Consider the following 20,560-nt stretch of genomic DNA (forward strand, 5'->3'; position numbering starts at 1 on the left):
GATCCAACGCCATCTCCCAATCTTGAATTCCTTGTATTTGAGGCAGAGGAAGATGATGTTGAAGGGGATTCCTGACGAGATTACCCGCTTTCTTGAGCACCAAAGGAGCTCATTCAGCTGTATCATGAGAATCAGCAAAACCAGTCAAACTGGGGCATTACAAAAAAAAAAAAAAAAAAAAAAAAAAAAAAAAAAAAGAGAAGAGGGTGAAAAAGATAAGAAAAATCAAAAATCAGGAAAATTTTTCCAAATATTTTTTTCCAAAGGAAAAAAGAAAGAGTATACCCTCAAGTCCCTAGTTGACTGATGCTGAATGGATTCAGAGTCGTTACGACCAATTGAATTTGATTGAAGAGAAGCGGTTGACTGCCATGTGCCATGGTCAGTTATATCAGCAGAGAATGAAGAAAGCATTCGATAAGAAGGTCAAACCTCGTGTGTTCCGAGAAGGTGACCTCGTGCTCAAGAAAGTTTTGTCTTTCGCGCCCGATTCCAGGGGCAAGTGGACTCCAAACTACGAGGGTCCATATGTTGTTAAGAGAGCCTTTTCAGGCGGTGCTTTAATGCTTACAACAATGGATGGGGAGGATTTCACTCGTCCTGTGAATTCAGATGCAGTTAAGAGGTACTTTGCCTAAAAAAAAAAAAAAAAAAAAAAAAAAAGGGCGGCTTAGTTGAAAAAAAAAGTATATGCAAATGAAAAAAAACAAATGAAAAAACAGAATTGCTCGCTAAGTTGAAAACCCGAAAGGGCGGCTTAGGCAAAAATGAGCGTCTCGGTGGAGAACCCGCAAGGGTAACCCAGGCAAAAATTAGAGACTTGGAAAAAAGAATATATTTGGATCCCGCTAGATTGAGTACCTCACCCTGGGGCAATCTAGGCAAAAATTAGGGATTTGGCAAGTAACTGCATCCTGACAAGACTTTCTGGTTCATCAGTCGTCATTTCGGCAGAAGATTCTCGATTCATCGTCAGCCGAAGCTTCGGATACATCGAGATTCAAATTGGTAGAGAAAGGATCATTATGTTCAATGTAGCCCTCTTCCAATATATATCACTGATTTCAAACTTGTACAGATCTATGGAGTCTTGCCATTTGCAGACTACCATTCTATCAAATCAATTTGAGCTTTTTATCCAATTATTTGCACTCTTATTTGTTTCAATTCAACAAATGTTTTGCATGTTTTAATTGATAAAATGTCATTGTTTAAACAAATCAAGTTTTTTCAAAATTGTTGTTTTATACAAAGTGAACATTCACAAGATTGAAAGGATACTCAAGAATATCTCAGTGCTCTCCCGAGGGTGGCATGATTTCCAACAGGTAAGACATTCGTTCATATTCCTGATTTGGTTGTATCTTCTTTCTTCAGATCCTTGTTGAGGCTGTTCCTCAGGCAGATTTGTTGTTGGGGTTGTTCCCCAGTATAGTCGCAAACAGAGTTGTTAACGGGGTTGTTCCCCAAGCAGAATATTGTTGAAGACTTCGTTTTCTCCAGCAGCAATCTTCCCCAGCATGGGTATTTTTCTTGTAGAAGTTTCGGCGGTTGATAAGTTTGTCATCTTGGTACCCCGTCACTTTCTCCAGTGGGTCGACAGCCCCAGACTTTATTTTTCTCCTCAGCAGTCATGAGTAGAGCTGTTATTAATATCCCCACCAGGGTCGCAAGCAGAGTTGTTATCACTCTTCCCAGTGCATTTGCCAGCGGAGCTGTCTGTTTCCTCAACACAGTTGCTTTCTTTTGAAGATTTGATAAGTCAGTGGTGATACCCGGTACTTTACCTTTTCCCCGGCGAAGTCGTCCGCGGATTTGTTGCTATCTTTCCATCAGAGTACTTATTTTCTCCTCAGCAGAGCAGGATTTATTTTCCTACTCATTGATTGATTTGGGTTGATATCCTAGTGTTTTCAACCATCTTTTCCTCAGCATAGTCTGCAGAGTGTTTGTTGTGGCAGTCTTGCCCGTTGAATACTTCTTCAATCCCCTGTATGGTTGGATGTTGGCTTTGGTCTCCAGTGAACGGATTTGATTTCCTGACTGTTTGTGATCCTCAGTAGAGTGGCTTATGTTGCAGAATCTACTTGTTGTGATCAATTTGCTGTGTGTATTCCCCAAGAAGAGTGGTTTGTCGTAGAATCTACTTGTTCGATTTGTCCTCCCTCAGTGGGTTTATTCCCCAAGAGTGTAGCCGACGGTTTTCCCCAGTAGAGTTGCTTATGCAGTTAGATTCTATTTGGATGATATCTTTCTCCCTCAGTGGGTTGTTCCCCAGCGGAGTTGTGTGGATTTGCTTCTACAGCAGTTCGTGCTTGTGCAACACACTTTTGTTTCTCAGTTGACACTGGGATCCCCTGCAGATATACTTTGGGACTTCTCTTGTTCCCCTACAGATTCGTCTTTGTGGCTACCTTTTGCCTGTTGTGACTTTCTGTGCCCTGATTGGGTTATCTACTGATCCATCACTCGGAGATTTGGTTTCCCGATATCTCTGACCCTCTGCTTCTTCAGCAGTACCCGCAGATCGTTGCTTTACAGCATATAGATCTCCGCAGATTGGCTCTCCAGCTGGTTGTTCCCCTGGAAGTATACTACCGTGCGTTCGATTCCCGAACCTGTTTGTGTTAGAACTGTCTGTTTTGTCAGCATTCATCAAACATAAATCACGTATATTCATGCATATTCATAAACATTCAGATATTCATGTTGCATTTCTCGCCATATATCTTTTGTTTGTCGTGTCTCCTGATATGGTGATATAGATCTCTTTACGGATCTCCCCAAGCAGATGTCGGGTGTTATAAATCTCTCCACATAGAGTCAGCCCCATAAGCAGAAAATGTTTGTCTTTCTTTCTACAGTTCCCCACTGAGATATATCCTCGTGGATGACGGTTTCTTCCGTTTCCTCCCAACACATATATTGGGATGGATGCTCCTATTTGAGTTATATCCTCATTAGGACGTGTATTGATTCAGTCTGCCTTTTCGGATTATTCCCGAATTGGCTATTTGTCAAATGTCTTGTGCTTCCCAGTGGGTTGTTCCCCAGTGGAGTAGTTTTGGGCCTCTACCCGTATCCGGTAGCTATAAGTCCTACTTTTTCCTGGCTTTCTTGACAGAATTTGTGGTTATACACCTTTTATTCTCCAGCCAGAGTTTTGGTTTTCTACCCTCATACTGGTAGTCGTAAATCCTATTTTCCTGCTCTCCAGCAGTTTGTGGTTTGTTAAACCCTATTTTGGTTTCCCGTGCGGATTTGTGACTTGTTCTATCCCCACGTGGAGTTTTTGGTCTTCTACCCCGTATTCGGTAGATGTAAACCCTAATTTTGTGGTTATCTTCATCTAGTCTTTGATGTTGATTTTCCTTTGCTTGGATAAGTTGCTCAGATAAGCACTTATATCCCTAGCAAGTCTTTTGTGGATAATTGCCGTATGCTAGCAATTTTATCCCCAGCGGGTCCTTTCACCTTTTGTCAGTGATTGTGTTCCCCGGATCATTGATTTCCATCAATGCATCCTCAGCAGATCTCCTTTCATTTACCCTCTTGTTGGTAATGTCTGTTGCTCCCTTTGAATGGTCATCATTATATGCCTAGTTTGGTATCCCGATGCCTTTCTTTTCGATTGATTTATCCTTTATTAACCCAGTAACCGGTTGTGGATAATCTTCCATGCGAGTATATTATTCACGGTCTGCCGGTAATGAATAATATATCTCATGCGCTCTTTAGTTGGAATCCTTTGTTGATTTTTCCCAGCTGAGCAAGATTCGTATTCTTTGTAGAATCGAATATCCATCCTTTAACCAGTTTGTGTTTTGGATGATGAGTGTTTTGGAAGTGAAATCCAATTCACGTTTCGGTAGATCACCTATTATATACCCAGTAACCGGTATCTCTGGTGTTTCTTACCATGCGAGTTTATTATCTACGTTCTGACGGTAATAGATAATATATCTCATGCGAGTATCTTATCCACGGTCTGCCGGTAATGGATATTGTATCTCATGCACTCTTTGGGTTTGTGTCCCCAGTGGAGTAAGATTCGTTTTCCCGTTGTGGATTCGAATGCCCATCCTGTAAGTCGATTTGCTTTTTCAAGCCCTCCTTTCGGATGATGAGTGTTTTGGAAGTGAAATCCAATTCACGTTTTCGGTAGATCACCTATTATATACCCAGTAACCGGTATCCCTGGTGTTTCTTACCATGCGAGTGTATTATTCACGGTCTGCCGGTAATGAATAATATGTCTCATGCGCTCTTTGGTCGGAATCCTTTGTTGATCTTCCCCAGTCGAGTAAGGTTTGTATTCCCTATGGAATCGAACATCCATCCTATAAACAAGTCTGCTGTTCTAGCTCTCTTCAGGATGATGAGTGTTTTGGAAGTGAAAACCAATTCACGTTTCGGTCGGTCACCTATTATATACCCAGTAACCGGTATCCCTGGTGTTCCTTCCTTTCTGCTCCCTATTATGACTTTGGTCCCCTGTGGAGTCAGATTTTTCCTGAGTTTATGTACCTTTTCCAGGTCTTTCTCAGATGTTGGTTGATTGATATCTCTCACCCTTATACCGGTCTTAGATATTCATTCTTCCTGAGCTTGTTACCTTTATACCAGTAACATCTTATTTCTTTGGTGCTTCCTCAGTGAAGTTTTCTTGTTGCTTCTCCCCAGGAGTCAGCTTGTGTCTCTCCAATGGATTTATTTTCCTTTGGAATTTCTTTTCCCCAGTGTGAGTCCTTCACTCCCCAGTGAGGTCTCCAATCTGATTTTTGTTTCCCTAATCAGAGTCGTGTCTTGTTCACGTTGTGTCAGTTACGTCTATCCCCAACTAGAGTCTTGTTAGAGTCTCTGTTCCTGGTGAGTGTACTACTCCGATGGATCGTCTTTTCTTCTGTGTGAATCATATTCCCCACAGAATTTGTGTCTTTTGCATACATACATTTGCATCATGAGGTCTCTTAGGGACCAAAATTTGTCTCATTACTGTTATTTAAGCCCATTCTACCGCGTCGAGATGAAGATTTCTAAACTTCACTTCTCCGGCTAGAATGACCTTAAACAGGGGCATCTGTAAGACCCCAATTTTGGGCCCTAAGATCCCTCATGGCCCACATCATATCATATCATGGCTTCAAGGATCATTGCATGCCCTAGCTTCCCTCCTAGTGGGTGGATTTCCTTGTGAGTTTAGTTCTTGATCACCAAGCATGTCTTGCATTTGTATATCTTTGCCTTTCATATGTTCATTCCAAAGTACAAAAATATTGTCAGTTTAACCTTGTTGCTTGCAGTTGAAGCAATCATCAGCAATTAGGTCAAAGACAGTCAACAGTCAGTCAAAGCAATGGATGGTGGCCATTCTTGTAGAATTTGGGCACCATGATCAATAATCAAGAGTTCATATAACTTTGGACATCATTTGAAGTCAAGGTCTCAAAGAATCAGGGTTTGGAATTCATCAGAAGTGGTTCAATCATTGCAAAACCCTAGAAAGTCAACAGAAAGTCAAAAATTGGTCAACTGTGGATTTAATCAGTGATTTGATGGATGGATTTGATTTGAAGGAGCTCATTCATGTTCATATAAGCCTCATATATCATGCCAAACCTCATCATGGAAGAATTTGAAGCAAAATCAGAAATTTCCCAAAATAGAAAGTGGACCTGTAATTTCAACTGCCAAAAATAGTAACTTCTTGATCTTAATCTTGCATCATGATACAAGCTTCAAATGAATTTTTGCCCAACATGAAAGTTGAAGATCTTGTTCTCCCATTTTCAAAAAGTCCAAGAACACCCAAATCCCATGTATGGTTGTCAAGATATGATCAATTCATTTTCACAAATTCATGAACTTCAAAGAGCCATATCTCATGAACCATTTGGCCAATTTTGGTGTGGTTTTTTCCTACAAACCACATTTCATCTCCTCTTTCCAAAAATATAAATTTCATACACCAAAACCTTGCCAATCAAAATGGCATTTTTGGACTTGTTTCATTTAAATTCAAGTTTGACCAAAAGTTGACTTTTTGAATTAAGGGTTTTCACTCACTTTGGCCAATTGGAAATGTTCAGAAACATCATTTGTGACTTGCCCAAAGGCCCAATTCGTGCAGAACCATACACCCCATATGCATATGTTGGAAAATTAGCAAAAATGCAAATTGGCTTCATTTAAGTTAACTTTGATTAACACTTCCATTACCAAGTTAAAACAGCAAATATATAGCAACTTTTCTGTCATTTGTAAACCTAGCAGCAGCCATAACAACCAGAAAACTCTCTCTTCTCTCACACTTCCATTTTCATATCCTTGCAAATTCTGCTCAAAATTTCAAAAGACCACGAACTACTCTTGCTTCCTTCATCACCTAGCCATCATTTGGGGTTCTTTTGAAGCATCAAACCACCACTGCACAGCCATTTTCGAGCTCTGTTTCTTCATGGATCTTCAATGGTGAATCGAGATTTGGAAGTTTCCAGGCATCATTAAGCTAACCTACCTCAAGTATCCATCATTCCACAGCATAAGGAACATCTGTTTGCACTTGTATCATCAAAAGAACCACTGATTCTCCATTTGCTTCAAATTCAAGTAAGTGCTCGACCTTCTTCATTTACCAAATTATGAGCTGCTTTAGATAGATCTTTTAATGCTGAATCCATTGCAACTTGTCTCCTTTGAATTGGTTAATTGTGCTGTAAGAAATCTGGATTTACATTTTTGTGACCAAACATGATTGTGCTCGATTTGCTTCGCTTGAAATGATTTGGTGAAAATGGATATTACATTCTTGTTCTATGTTGCTTGCTGACCATGAGTGTATATTCAATTTGTGTTTCTGAAAAATCTGGAATCGAGTTTGTTGTTAGAGATGATGAAGCTATGCTGTTGAAACCCTAGAGCCAGTTTCCAGAAATTTGCATGAATGTGTTTGTTTGCTGTTGTTTTTGTTGCATGATATCACCATTTCCACTGCCTTGCTGCTGATGCATTTTGTATGAATTTCGTTTTGTGTGTTGGTTGCATGAAGTTGAGTTGCTGTTGCATAAACCCTAAGGGTTTTGAACCCAGAAAACATGAACATCGATTGGCCCATGTTACTGTTCTATTGGTGATAACCAATCAGAACATTTCCTTGCCTTTGCCTGTACGCAGCGTTTAGATAAGTGAGGGTTATATTTACTGAATTGCCATTCGGTCAACCACCTTTGACTTGCCATACCATGCTATGTATTCATGTTATTCCAATTGTTACCTCAACTTCCAAAATTCATATTTCACTCGTTTCAACTCCAAAAATCATGCAATTTGTTCCATCATGTTCATGAGAATGTCCACTATTTTATCATGATTTTTAATTATTTTTTGTGTGGCTGGATTTTTAATGGCTCTAGGTTTCTTGTCATGTATGCTTATTTGATACCTTTTGCCAATCCTTTTGTGAAATAATGATGATGCATCCAATGACCCTGAAATTTTTTGTGGTTAATCTACACTCATTCATGTTCATTTTGATATAAAGTTTGTGCATTTATCATATGTGGTTTGTGAGATATGAATTTTGGAAGTAGGGTGTGACAATTTGTGTCACACCAATGATATGCAAGTTCATGATTTTTGTTGACATGCTTCCTGGCTTCTAATTGATGTGAAATTTTGCATAAACCCTCTCTTATATGTCTAGTTCACTTGTGATTTTTCCTGGAATTAATTATGGCATTTCCAAATTGTTTGAGATTTTATCCCCTGTTTGACCAAAATGTTGACTTATGTGATACATCTTGCCATTTCCTTTGTGAAATTCTCATACCTTATTGGATGATCATGAAATTTTGCATGAGCATACTAGACATCTCAAGCTTTGCATTGGTGTTGATCCCATTCATTTCTCATCTGTTTTCATTTAGTTATGATTCTTTGAAGTTGATATATGTATATTTGACTTCTTTGGGCATGATTGAAATTGTTTGGACTTCCTGATTTTAATTGACCATCTTCCCATGATCCAAATGATCTGAAATTTTATATGCATGCTATGTTATGGATTGTGATTGAGCATGAATTATTTGGTGATTTTTGGAATTGACTATGTTTGGTTTTGAGCTAAGTCTTTCTGTTGACTCCATTGAGCATATTCAAATTTACTTTGGCTTCATTGATTTTCATTGATTGCCTTCCACTTGTCCAATTGTGATGAAATTTTACATGCTTACCATGCTAGGTGTTAGGATTGATCATGATTTATTTGGTGATTTTTGAAAATGCTTGAGTTGACTTTTGATGCAAGTCTTGCTGTTGACCTCTCTATGCTTTCATTTGCTATGCCTTGCCTTCTTTTGTTTATGAAATGATGTTGATGCATGATATGAACTTGAGACCAATTGTGCTTGCTTCTTAAATGTTTGAACTTGACTTTGGTTGACTGTCCTTTGCTGTTTTGACTTTCTCATTTATTTTTGACCCTAGGCTTGTCCTAGTGGTCTTTTGGGCTTATGATTGAGTTCATGTTTCAGGTTAAGCACAAATGCTTCAAAGAGAACAATCCAATTTGTTTGAGCTTGATTGTTTATCATGTGCTAACCTCTTTGTTTTGTAGGTGGTATGACTCATATAGTTTGAGTCTTGTGCTTGGCACATTGTCCCTCTGTATTGATTCATATCCTTTTGTTTTAACTGTTGAACTGTTTACTGATTGGTTTGACTATTTCAGGTACCCTTAGTTGCTTAAGTTCTTTGAACTTGCTTTGCTTTGCTATTTAGCAATTTGCTTTGAGGTATAATCCCTCTTTCTTCATGTAGTCTGGAGACCCGACCTGTTATTTGGCCGGGCAAACTGTCTGAAGTCCTCCTTAAGAGGCAATGCTTGTGTGTGTTTAATTTTGTCCCAAGCAGGAAAAGTCCTTCAAATAAGGCAATTGGTAGATCAAAGGGATAAGCAACCTATCCCCTACTATTCTGTGAGTCTTCTCCTTGCTCCCATTACATGGTTGTAGCATTGAGATCAAAGCCCAAGATCTATCGAGTCAATAATGTGGAGAGAGTTCCTACTTTCTGAACTCCCAAACCTTCTGATATTCAGATGCTCTCCCTGACCAGGGATAAGAGCAATGAGGCACACCCCTCATATCCTTTCATCTGCTTCACCTTAGCCCCTCAATGGCAAGGTTAAGAGCAATCTTTGACCCTATTCCAGTTGGCCTCAGTGCCTAACCCTCTTGTATGAGCCTCCTTGTTTGGTTATAGAGTGTGCTGTTTGATTCTCATTGATTGATTGATTGCTTCATATGCACATGATTGCTTGTATGCTTTATGCATTTATCATCATCCATTGCCATTGGTGCATGATCATCTCATTTGTATTGGTGATGCTATCATTGTTGTTTCCCCATTGAGAACAATTGTAAGACCATTCCTTTGGCCATTGTTTCTATGATATGGAAGTGAGTTGTAAGACCATTTCATTGGCCACTCATCTTATTTTTGCTTGACGCATTTGTTTGTTGTATGTGAGGATGCAATTATAAGTCCCTGTGATGTGGCATTTGTATTCCTAGGACCATACTGTGGAGGTCAGAGTAAGCCCAGATAAATTGGCATCTAACATCCAGGTTTTGCTTCTGTTTGTTTATGAGAGGATGCAATTATAAGTCCCTGTAAGTTGGCATTTGCTTTCCTGTGATCATAAGTTGCTTTGTTTGATTGTATGTGAGGATACAATTGTAAGTCCGTGTAATTTGGCATTTGTATTCCTATGATCATATGTTGGAGGTTAGAGTAAGCCCAGATAAATTGGCATCTGACGTCCAAGTGTTTGTCCCTTTGTTGGAGGTTAGAGTAAGCCCAGATAGATTGGCATCTGACATCCAAATGTTTCCTTTGTTGGAGATTGGTATAAGTCCAGATAGATTGGCATCCGGTATCCACTTTCATTTTCTTTGTTGAGGAGATTAGTATAAGTCCATTGAGTGGCCTCTGATATCCATTTCTGTTTTAGGAGATTGGTGTAAATCCATCTATTGGTATCCGATATCCGCTTTTGTTTGTGAGATTGGAGTAAGACCATTGAGTGGCATCCGGTATCATTTATTTGTTTTGTTATTGCTTATTGCCCATTCCAAAGGACACACTTGAATCATCTTCTATATGATTTCAAGAGGTGAACCTTCTAAGAAGTTTTACAATCCATCCTCATCCATTCATCCCCATTGTGTCCTAAACCTTTTCACACTTTACTTTCAAACTTGAGATAGATATTGTGCAAACATCTTCATACTTTTCAAACTGAAAACCTGGACCCAAGTCCTTGACTTTTTCCAAACTCCATTTCATAATACTTCTTTGAATTAATCTTAACCATACTTTGACCCTACTTTCATAATCATAATCAATTAACTTCACCCATTCAATTGTTTTGGCTTTGTCCATTGTTAATCTTTTCATACATGAGCTATAGGTTTGATTTATCTTAGTTGGTTGATGTCAATCTCACCTATTTGTCCTTAGTTGATTGAATTGTAAGTCTTCCTTGCCTATTATAGGGTTAACCCCTCCCTGGCAAGTTGAAGCTGTTCTCACATGGTGGACTTGTTGATTACATAAGGTTGAGTTTTCTCCTGTGGATAACGTAAGACCTTAGGGTTTGTGTTTAAAATTGAACCCAACTAACTTTTGGAAACCTTTTAGCCGAACTACGGCGTTTTGATCCTTACCTTTGATGGAAGGTACGTAGGCAGCGGGTTCATCCGTTCAAACCCAATAAAAATTGTATATTCTTGTCTCATCATCCCAATCATGTTTGCACAATGTTTATGTCATAACAAATAACAATCTTTTACAACAAGTGTGAAAAGGGCTCCCTAGGAGTACCTAGGACGTAGTGGGTGCCTAACACCTTCCCATTGCGTAATTTACCCCTTACCCAGACTCTCTGATCTTTTTATTAGTTTTCTACGTGTAAAACTTCTTAGGCTTTTGTTCGCTTTTTAGCCAGTCCTTTGGATAAATAAAAGTGCGGTGGCGACTCGAAATTTCATTGTATACCTTGCTTATGGTTTAATCGATAAATCATATAGCGACGAATACACCGCTACAGGAAAGTGGCGACTCTGCTGGGGATTCAAACGATCCTTGGTGGTATTGCCTACTTTTCACCCTTGTTGTGCTATATTATTATTTGTTATTTGACATATTTTTGTACAATTTGGGATCACTGTATTGATTGTAATGTGTGAATTGCTTGATATACAATTGCTGTTTGCTTTGGTGATCTGTGAGATGAGTTCTATACCCGAACTCGAGTGCACTCTAGGATAGGAGAATGGCATAGTCTTGTTGACTGGTGTGGAGTATTCCTTAGCCAGTTGACTTGCGAGTCCATTCACTTGGTGGAGGTCATGTTGAACTAATAATGTCACACAAGTTATTTGTGGTTAGGCATTATTCTTTCAATCATGTTCCGCAGAAGCCAAGGACCTTAACTTACCAAACCCATCTTGGCCTATTTTTAGGACCGTAGTGCGGAGGTCGTTCAGATGTAAGTTCAGATACGATTGTTAAGCGATACTACACTCATAAGAGTTTCTCTTGAGAATATTCTTGGAATACGAGTATTCGTTCCTCCGATAATATTCGAAAGATGGAACGATGATTATGGGAACCTCTGATAGAACATGTCTGGCAGGTTTAAACCCTAGTACACTCCCTTTGGGTGGTTCTTAACCGAGACTCCATGCTCGTGACTCTCAACAAACCCGTGATTCGTGGTTGAGTCGTTCAAACATTGTTAATATCAATGGATCCCGGATCAGGTGTAAAACCTAAAATCCACCAAAGAGGCTGGTTGATATTAAGAATGTTTGAACCGGTTCATGTACCGTTAATATCAATGGAACTTGGGTGTTGATAAGGTGAAAACCTAAATCCACCAAAATGGATGATTGATATTAGGGATACGTAGAGCTTTCCCACGACCTTTGTTTGGTGTGCCTTGCTTGATCCTTGAGTGTGATTGTTGCATTCATGCATTCATGCATTCATCCGCATCCATATCATCAGATAAAAAGAAAATTTTCAAGGAACTCAAAGGAGTTTATTTGCAAAAAATTTCAAAACATGAAAAAACCGGGAAAATTTTTTCACCTGATATATCTGATGAGATATTCTCATATACGATCAAAATGCTTCAATATTTCAAAGTTTGCAAATAAAACCCTCGAGTTTCTTTGAAATAAAAACAAGCATATGCATAAACACTTCATGCATCATTTGCATAAGCAGGTGTTTTGTTCCGGTCTCCCGTCCTGTGGTCTGACCCTGCGATCTTCATTTATTTTGAAGACGCACTTCGCCGGTATTATACCAGAGCCGATTCTGCCAGATTGATGGATCATTCTGAGCAAGAGGATTGTGAACTCAGAGAGATGTTTGCCAGACTATGTACTGTTGATGGATTTATTCCTGGTTAACCAATCCCGGGCTGGCATGGGCTACTGTTCTGGGGCACTTAAGGAGCAAGGTTTGTTCAAGAGTGGAGGATTCATCCATAACGATCAACCTGAAGAAGAGGAAGCCGCTGCTATCTTGAAAGAGGATGCAGAGGACCTGAACAATTTCATCATTCTTGGTGGTGTCTGCCACAATTGGGTCGCTGTGGATGTTCCTACGGTCATTCATAAGTCAGCGTGATTTGTTCACCTTGTTTAAAACCCTTCTCCCATGCCAAAAGGAGAGGTGATGACATTGTTGGCAGCATTTAATACAATGATGTTTTCATTCAATTAATGCATTGTCAAACATTTGTTTTTCCATTTGTTTTCACTTTTTGCTTTTTGCATGAAATCAGTGATCACAAAAAACCCTGAAAAACAAATAAAACATTTTTCATCTGCATAAATGATTTGCTTGTTTAAATTCAAAAGCTTTTCATTATCCAGAATCATTATGCAGGGATTTCTAAACCCATTGAACATAATGATCCAACGCCATCTCCCAATCTTGAATTCCTTGTATTTGAGGCAGAGGAAGATGATGTTGAAGGGGATTCCTGACGAGATTACCCGCTTTCTTGAGCACCAAAGGAGCTCATTCAGCTGTATCATGAGAATCAGCAAAACCAGTCAAACTGGGGCATTACAAAAAAAAAAAAAAAAAAAAAAAAAAAAAAAAAAAGAGAAGAGGGTGAAAAAGATAAGAAAAATCAAAAATCAGGAAAATTTTTCCAAATATTTTTTTCCAAAGGAAAAAAGAAAGAGTATACCCTCAAGTCCCTAGTTGACTGATGCTGAATGGATTCAGAGTCGTTACGACCAATTGAATGTGATTGAAGAGAAGCGGTTGACTGCCATGTGCCATGGTCAGTTATATCAGCAGAGAATGAAGAAAGCATTCGATAAGAAGGTCAAACCTCGTGTGTTCCGAGAAGGTGACCTCGTGCTCAAGAAAGTTTTGTCTTTCGCGCCCGATTCCAGGGGCAAGTGGACTCCAAACTACGAGGGTCCATATGTTGTTAAGAGAGCCTTTTCAGGCGGTGCTTTAATGCTTACAACAATGGATGGGGAGGATTTCACTCGTCCTGTGAATTCAGATGCAGTTAAGAGGTACTTTGCCTAAAAAAAAAAAAAAAAAAAAAAAAAGGGCGGCTTAGTTGAAAAAAAAAGTATATGCAAATGAAAAAAAACAAATGAAAAAACAGAATTGCTCGCTAAGTTGAAAACCCGAAAGGGCGGCTTAGGCAAAAATGAGCGTCTCGGTGGAGAACCCGCAAGGGTAACCCAGGCAAAAATTAGAGACTTGGAAAAAAGAATATATTTGGATCCCGCTAGATTGAGTACCTCACCCTGGGGCAATCTAGGCAAAAATTAGGGATTTGGCAAGTAACTGCATCCTGACAAGACTTTCTGGTTCATCAGTCGTCATTTCGGCAGAAGATTCTCGATTCATCGTCAGCCGAAGCTTCGGATACATCGAGATTCAAATTGGTAGAGAAAGGATCATTATGTTCAATGTAGCCCTCTTCCAATATATATCACTGATTTCAAACTTGTACAGATCTATGGAGTCTTGCCATTTGCAGACTACCATTCTATCAAATCAATTTGAGCTTTTTATCCAATTATTTGCACTCTTATTTGTTTCAATTCAACAAATGTTTTGCATGTTTTAATTGATAAAATGTCATTGTTTAAACAAATCAAGTTTTTTCAAAATTGTTGTTTTATACAAAGTGAACATTCACAAGATTGAAAGGATACTCAAGAATATCTCAGTGCTCTCCCGAGGGTGGCATGATTTCCAACAGGTAAGACATTCGTTCATATTCCTGATTTGGTTGTATCTTCTTTCTTCAGATCCTTGTTGAGGCTGTTCCTCAGGCAGATTTGTTGTTGGGGTTGTTCCCCAGTATAGTCGCAAACAGAGTTGTTAACGGGGTTGTTCCCCAAGCAGAATATTGTTGAAGACTTCGTTTTCTCCAGCAGCAATCTTCCCCAGCATGGGTATTTTTCTTGTAGAAGTTTCGGCGGTTGATAAGTTTGTCATCTTGGTACCCCGTCACTTTCTCCAGTGGGTCGACAGCCCCAGACTTTATTTTTCTCCTCAGCAGTCATGAGTAGAGCTGTTATTAATATCCCCACCAGGGTCGCAAGCAGAGTTGTTATCACTCTTCCCAGTGCATTTGCCAGCGGAGCTGTCTGTTTCCTCAACACAGTTGCTTTCTTTTGAAGATTTGATAAGTCAGTGGTGATACCCGGTACTTTACCTTTTCCCCGGCGAAGTCGTCCGCGGATTTGTTGCTATCTTTCCATCAGAGTACTTATTTTCTCCTCAGCAGAGCAGGATTTATTTTCCTACTCATTGATTGATTTGGGTTGATATCCTAGTGTTTTCAACCATCTTTTCCTCAGCATAGTCTGCAGAGTGTTTGTTGTGGCAGTCTTGCCCGTTGAATACTTCTTCAATCCCCTGTATGGTTGGATGTTGGCTTTGGTCTCCAGTGAACGGATTTGATTTCCTGACTGTTTGTGATCCTCAGTAGAGTGGCTTATGTTGCAGAATCTACTTGTTGTGATCAATTTGCTGTGTGTATTCCCCAAGAAGAGTGGTTTGTCGTAGAATCTACTTGTTCGATTTGTCCTCCCTCAGTGGGTTTATTCCCCAAGAGTGTAGCCGACGGTTTTCCCCAGTAGAGTTGCTTATGCAGTTAGATTCTATTTGGATGATATCTTTCTCCCTCAGTGGGTTGTTCCCCAGCGGAGTTGTGTGGATTTGCTTCTACAGCAGTTCGTGCTTGTGCAACACACTTTTGTTTCTCAGTTGACACTGGGATCCCCTGCAGATATACTTTGGGACTTCTCTTGTTCCCCTACAGATTCGTCTTTGTGGCTACCTTTTGCCTGTTGTGACTTTCTGTGCCCTGATTGGGTTATCTACTGATCCATCACTCGGAGATTTGGTTTCCCGATATCTCTGACCCTCTGCTTCTTCAGCAGTACCCGCAGATCGTTGCTTTACAGCATATAGATCTCCGCAGATTGGCTCTCCAGCTGGTTGTTCCCCTGGAAGTATACTACCGTGCGTTCTTTTTCTTCTTTTATTTATCTTTTGTTTTCTTTGAAACCTTGGGGACAATGTTTCATTTAAGTATGGGGGGGGGGAAAACCGTGTTCTTTCTATCTTCCCTTTTTCAAGTATGTACCTTTCTTTTCATTGTTATTTCCCTTGAAATTATATAAAAAAAAAAATTATTATAATATAGATTTATTTTAAGTTAAGTCCCAAGTGTGAAAAATTCCTATTATCTATTCCCTCAAAATTTTCATGAGCCATAACAAAAATTCAACACACTCAGTAAGTATAAAGGTTGCTCATTTTATCGAACTTGAGACAAATTAAGACAAAAACTATTACCGCCAAACACTCTAAACAAACCTCAACATGTTAGATCAGAAAGGCACCTGTTATACAAGTCCATGGACTTTTAACCTTATAGTAACCCCGAGTAGTTTATACAAGAAGTCAGCACCATCTTAATAGCAAACTACGTGGAGGGCCGATGAATATAAGTGAATGATTCCCAAAAATAAAAAAATAAAAAATAAATAAAAAAAAATATATATATATATATATATATATATATATATATATATATATATATATATATATATATATATATATATATATATATATATATATATATATATATATATATATATATATATATATATATATATATATATATATATATATATATATATATCCGGAAATGCACTAATTAAGTTAGGTGATCCTTACCAGATCATTTAATCTAAAGGTTGCAAATCATACAAAAACATAATACGAAAGACCCATTATGAGTTGGTTCAGCAGGTATCTGGTACTGAACTTGGTAGGGAGGACTACGGTCCGATCCCCCGCAATTCGCAATGGACTAAATAACGAAGTTATCCGACTCATGTACCAGAGCTTCAAGCTAAAAAGGGGATCATAATCACTAACCGGTCACTCCACTATGTGCGCGAAACGATAAAGGGCTTAATGTGATTTCGCTAGAATGAAAACGGGTGAAATAAGAGTAAAAGAACCAGGCTAGCTATAATAGCATGACTCGAACTGGTTTGCATGAGGTAAGATTATCAGATGTGGTAATGGTAGTTCTTGATGTCGAAATAAATTCAAGCTGCTTCTAAACAAAATCTACTTGCAACCTAGTACGAATTGATGTGTGTTTTGAAATTTCATCTGGCTAAACTCTTAAAACGAGTTCTATACTGTATTTTGCTTGAGGACAAGCAAAGGTCTAAGTATGGGGGAGTTTGATAACACGAAATAATATCACACTTTTTGGACTTGATTTAATTAAATTGTATTATTATTTGTTTCGATTCATTTCATTTTATTCGGTATTACTCGGTATTTTCTTTCTATTTGTCTCAGGTAGCTTATTTGAAGCACAAGTGAAAAAGGAAGAAAAGGAGGTGAAAAAGAAATGAAAAGGAGCAAATTCCACCAAGCCAAAGCCCAGCCCAAAGCACAGGCGCTGCGCCTGTGACGAGCGTCACACGAGGTGTGACGAGCGTCATACCCTGCCTACTTGTGTTATGAGCGTAACACATGGTGTGACGGACGTCACACCATTCTCCTATATTTTTGGCTTCAGAAGCGCAACAAAGACGTTGAGGCCTATTGTTACGCTTGACCATTTTCCACGTGAAGACTTTTTACACGGAAGACCTTTGGAAACAGTTACAACAAGTGACCAATATAAATAGTAGTTTTTGGCAAACCCTACGGACACTTCTTCTTCGCCGTTTTCTCTTCTTCGCACTTTTTCTCTTCCAGCAGTACAAGCATATTTTACAACATTATTTTTACAATTGTTATATTGTTTCCTTTGCAATTTCTATTTTCTTTTCCAGCAATTAATTAATTTTTCGCACAATAGTTTCTACACCGGAAACTATTGTGTACCTTTCACTAGATCTAACCTTACGTTAGACCCTAGATTTTTAGTCCTTCACTTTTTATTTTTCTGTCTGATTGAAGAATTCAAGAACAAATCCAACCGGTCTGTGGTGGATGTTCAAGACTGCTGTTAATTACTCAGGTTCTTTAATTATTGTTTGAATTTATATATGCCCTGCTTTATTGTTGATTTATATTTTTTGCCTGAGATGAATTTGTTTATGCATGATAATTATTTAGATCTGTTTAGCATATCTGGCTAATTTATTTAGGTGTCGGTATGTAGAGTAAGCGGAATGAAGGAATCAAAACTAAGTTGGTTTAATTAAGGTTAAAATTAAAATCACTCTTTTCACGGTCTCGATTTACAGGTTTAATAACAAGGTTTTTGTACGAAAGTGAAAGACATAAAGAAGTTAAAATCAATAGAACGAGAGTTTGAGTTTTTAACTGGACAGTGTAAATTGGACATAAATTCTAGATCAGGGCGAAAACAATTTTTAGAGTTAATTAAATTCTAATCTTTTTCAAAAAGTATGTTTAAAGGTTGAATGTGAGGACGAGAGTTAAGCATTTGAATTTAATTATATAACCTAAGTCAACAGAGCGAGAGTTTGAGACAAGGGTGTTTAAACGATTAGTGTTTTCTTGAAAAGAGTTTCTACGGATCCTATTGTTTTCAAAGAGTGGTTTTTGACTTAACTAGTAAGTGACAGCTACGTTAATATAAAATCATAGTTTATTCAACAGAGCGAGAGTTTGAGATAAGACTTTTAATCAATAGTGTCAACTGAAAAGATTTATTTTAAAACCAAGAAACCAACGAAGAATTGATTCCCTAATTACGACGAACTACATACCGATATCCGTTTAGTTGATATTTAATTTAGATCCCATTTTTAGTTTTAACTTTTCCCCAAACAATCAAAGTATTACCCGCCTTAGCTTTACGAAGTAACCTTAGAAAACGGTATATCGATTCATAAGTCCCTGTGGGATCGATATCTTTTAAAACTACGCGATAGAACTGTGCACTTGCAGTTTGTACCCCAAATTCGACTCATAAAGTCGCGATCAAGTTTTTGGCGCCGTTGCCGGGGACTTTTATTTAGTCGATATCGTAACTCTTCTGTTACGCTGTAGAGACTAAGGCTTATTTTTCTTTTCTTTCTTTCGTTGATTTGTATGCCACATACTCGCTCACAAGGCGAGCCATTCTACTTACGAATCAACGATATCGAACTATATCTCCGAGTCTTACGACGAATTCGGGAATATCGTGCTGCAAACAATCTCCCTCCTGTCGAACTTCCTGATCTCAAAAATCTTCTTCCTTCGCCGATACCCGAGATGGCAGAACCAGCTCGTGCTCTTCGAGATTACGCCGCTCCATCGCAAGATGAGCCGCATTCGAGTATTGCTCCACCCGCAATCGAAGCAAACAACTTCGAACTTAAACCTTCACTGTTGCAGGCAGTGCAACAGAACCAATTCACTGGAAATCCTACCGAGGATCCAAACCTTCATTTATCCGTATTTGTCCAATACGCTGATACTGTTAAAGCTAACGGTGTCACTTCAGAGGCAATTCGGCTTCGTCTTTTTCCTTTCTCGTTAAGAGATAGCGCTAGAAGATGGCTCCAGTCTCTCCCTTCCAACTCAGTCACCACATGGAATAAGTTAAAGAAAGTCTTTCTTGCCCGATATTTTCCGCCGAGCAAAACAGCTATGTTAAGAGCCCAGATAAATGGATTTAAACAGAAAGATAACGAGTCTCTTTTAGAAGCATGGGAAAGATACAAAGACATGATGAGACTTTGTCCACACCATGGTTTAGAGGACTGGTTAGTAATTCATACCTTCTATAATGGTCTCTTGTACAACACGAGGCTAACAATAGACGCCGCCGCAGGCGGTGCACTAATGAACAAACCTTATGCTGATGCTTACCAACTTATCGAAAGCATGGCCCAAAACCACTATCAGTGGGGAAGCGAACGAACAATGGTGGAAAAACCTCAAACGAAAACTGGCATGTACGAAATAAGTAACCTTGATCATGTTAATGCAAAAGTGGATGCTCTGGTTCAGAAAATTGAAAGTTTAAATGTATCACCTCCAGCCGCCGTGGTTGCCATAACTCAGAATTGCGAAGTCTGTGGAATCCAAGGTCACACTCCTGCAGATTGTCAACTCCTAACAGGAATCCAAGCGGAGCAAGTAAACTATGCTCAAGGAAGCCCCTACTCGCATACCTATAACTCAAATTGGAAGAATCATCCAAATTTTTCATATAAGAGTAATAATGCTTTATACGCACCTGGACAATCTCCAAATCAAGCCCCAGCTATACCTCCGGGATATCAAAAGCCGATCCCATCTACACCTAACAATAACGCCCCTAGGAAATCCAACTTGGAAATCATGATGGAAAACTTTATAGCTTCTCAACAGCAAACCAATAAAGATTTCTTAAACCAGAATGTACACACTGGCGAACAAATTAAACAACTAGCAAGTAAAGTAGATGCCCTGGCTACCCATAACAAAATGCTGGAAACGCAAATATCACAAGTAGCTCAACAACAAGCGCCTACTGCTGCTCCAACTGGTACATTTCCTGGATAGCCCCAACCTAACTCAAGAAGCCACGCTCATGCAATCATACTAAGAAGTGGAACGGAAGTGGAAGGACCGTCTGATCCAAGGATAGAAAACCAAAACTCTAAAAAGTCAACTGAGGAAGAAAATAAACCTAAGGAAAAGGAAGAGAGTAATAAGGAAACCGTAGAAAAGAAGGAACCTTATGTACCCCCACCACCTTATAAACCACCTATCCCTTACCCTCAAAGGCTTATTAAAACCAAAGATGCGGGCCAATTTAAAAAATTTGTTGACCTACTGAAACAATTAAACGTCACAATTCCGTTTACAGAAGCTATTACGTAGATGCCCTCATATGCCAAGTTCTTAAAAGAAATTCTTTCTAATAAAAGGAAACTTGAAGATAGCGAAACCGTTACACTCACTGCTGAATGTAGCGCTATAATCCAGAATATGCCTCCTAAACTCAAAGACCCGGGTA

At 38.9% G+C, this 20,560-nt stretch overlaps 1 non-coding gene across 1 annotated transcript; it reads right to left on the reverse strand.

Annotated features, from left to right (window-relative positions):
• Nucleotides 1–19,203: 19,203 nt before the first annotated feature.
• Nucleotides 19,204–19,310, reverse strand: LOC127117158 (small nucleolar RNA R71). The gene has a single exon (XR_007801914.1). It is a non-coding gene; the product is annotated as a small nucleolar RNA R71 (small nucleolar RNA).
• Nucleotides 19,311–20,560: the final 1,250 nt, after the last annotated feature.

This window comes from Lathyrus oleraceus, chromosome 1, assembly GCF_024323335.1.
Source record: "Lathyrus oleraceus cultivar Zhongwan6 chromosome 1, CAAS_Psat_ZW6_1.0, whole genome shotgun sequence".
NCBI classification, from domain to species: domain Eukaryota; kingdom Viridiplantae; phylum Streptophyta; class Magnoliopsida; order Fabales; family Fabaceae; genus Lathyrus; species Lathyrus oleraceus.